The sequence below is a fragment of the Pongo pygmaeus genome, chromosome X (genome assembly GCF_028885625.2).
Source record: "Pongo pygmaeus isolate AG05252 chromosome X, NHGRI_mPonPyg2-v2.0_pri, whole genome shotgun sequence".
NCBI lineage: Eukaryota > Metazoa > Chordata > Mammalia > Primates > Hominidae > Pongo > Pongo pygmaeus.
Genome location: NC_072396.2, coordinates 97291567 through 97294000, shown reverse-complemented (window position 1 = coordinate 97294000; position 2434 = coordinate 97291567). Strand labels below are relative to the sequence as shown.

General features: G+C 37.3%; 1 pseudogene; it reads left to right on the top strand.

Moving 5' to 3' along the window:
• Positions 1–485: 485 nt before the first annotated feature.
• On the top strand, positions 486–1936 carry LOC129024141 (5'-nucleotidase domain-containing protein 1-like; annotated as a pseudogene).
• The last annotated feature ends 498 nt before the right edge of the window (positions 1937–2434 follow it).

Below are 2434 nucleotides of genomic sequence, written 5' to 3'. Positions count from 1 at the left end.
AATCTAGAAAAATGGACAACTTCTTAGACCCATACACGCTACCAAGACTGAATCAGGAAGAAATCCAAAACCTGAACAGACCAATAACAAATAATGAGATTGAAGCCATGCTAAAAAGTCTTCCAATAAAAAATAAATAAATAAAAGTTAAAAAAAAAAAAAAATCTGGGACCCAATGGCTTCAATGCTGAATTCTATCAAACATTTAAAGAATAAATAGCAATTTTACTTGAACTATTCTGAAAAAAAAGGAGGAGAGAATATTTCCAAACTCATCTATGAGGCTAGTATTTCCCTTATAACAAAACCAGGCAAAGACACGTGAATAAAAGAAAACTACAGGCTAATATCTCTGATAAATAATGAAGCAAAAATCCTAAAGAAAATATTAGGAAACCAAATTCAAAAATACATTACAAAAATCATTCATCATGACCAAGTGGGATTTATCCATGTGATGCAATGTGATACGTCATTTTAACAGAATGAAGGACAAAAATCATAGGATTGATTGGCGGTGTCCCACCTGTCTTCTCCTCACACCCTGCCAAGTTGAGACACTCCCCATTTCTCCCCGCGCAGCCGTGGTTCAGCTGTTTTTCCCAGCTACCAGTGACTCTGTCAGCTTAAACTCGGACTACAGTCTGTGTCACTACAACCTGCCCCAAAGCACCCTGCTCATTTACAATAGCTTTGCCCAGTTTCTAGTTAGGAGAAAGGGTATGATAAGAGTTAGAAGATGAAAATTTCATTAAATTTGCAGATAATGGCACTCTTCTCAGTGTAATCCATGGCAACAATATGCTGACTCCAGAGGTGCTGGCAGAGGCATATGGCAAGAAGGAGTGGAAGCAGTTCTTGTTGGACACTGGAATGGCTTGCCACTCAGGAAGGTACTGTTTCATGATAACTACTTTGACTTTCTGGTAACTAATGTGCCAGAGTGGTGGACTATTTAACAAAACCAAACAATGGTCAAAAACCCTTTTATTTTTGGAAGGATATATTTGCTGGTATTCAACACAATTACAAAATGTCAGCTTTTAAGGAAAACCGTGGTATATATTTTCCAGAAATAAAAAGAGATCCAGGCAGATATTTGCACAGTTGTTCTGAATCTGTTAAAAAAAAGAAAAAAATGGCTTCAACAGCTAAAGAATACTGGGAAAACGATTATGTTAATTACCAGTTCTTGCAGTGATTATGGTAGATTTCTCTGAGAATATGTCATTGAGAATGATTTTGAAGACCTTTTTGACATTGTGATTACAAATGTGTTGAAGCTTGTTTTCTTCTCTCATTTACTAAGTCAGAGGCCTTTCCAGAGACTCGAGAATAATGAAGAGCAGCAGGCACTGCCATCTCTGTAAGCCTGGCTGGTACTCCCAAGAGAATGCTGTCCACCCCTATAAAGTTCTGAAGAAAATGACTGGCAAACCTGAGCCCAAGGTTGTTTATTTTGGTGACAGCATGCATTCAGATGTTTTCCTGGCTCACCACTGTAATGGGAGACAGTCCTTACCCTGGAGAAACTGAGAAGGGATGAAGTGGCTCATCACTATAATGGGAGACAGTCCTCATCCTGGAGGAACTGAGAATGGATGAAGGCATGAGGTGTCAGAGGCCTGAGGATTGAGGGCCTCTAGGAAAGGAAGGAAAATATAAGGGACCAAAGGAAAAGTCTTTAAATAGTTCATCTAAAAAATTGGGCTCTTTATTGATACTGAAAAATACAGAATACTCCTTGGTTTATACATGGTCATGTAAAAGAATCAGTATTTAGAGCGCTATTGCAATCCCATGTATTGAAACAATTGCAGAATTGCCTCTGAACTACTAATTTATAAGATTCTCTTCAAGCAATTTGAAAGCACCTGGCTACTATTCAAATCTTCCGTTGATCTAATCAAATGATGAGGCACTGATAATCAACTAAGTTATCTATGGAAAAATGAAGAACAATATATGCAGTAAAAAAATGTTAGTTTTCAAAAAATACTGTAAAAGGCTTTATAAGTTTTTAATGAAAATTCACCAATAAGTTGATATTTGTCCACAGATCTCCTTTCTATATAAATCATCTTGATGTTTAACAACTCTTATTATGTTAAAATCTCTGTATCTTAGAACTTAAGCAACCTTATTGGTATTTTCTATACCAAGAGTTTTGAGATTAGAATTCACCTGAGGAGATACACACACACACACGAGAGAGAGAGAGAGAGAAAGATACACACACACACATTTACACATATGCCTAGTCCAATCATTCTCAAAGTGTGGTCCACAGACCAATAGCATAGCACTACCTGAGAACTTGATAATGCAAATTTGCGGGTCTCACCCTCCCAAACCTACTGAATCAGAAGCTCTGAGAGTGAGGCCTACCAATCTGTGTTTTAACAAGCTCTTCAGGTGATTCTGATTCACACTA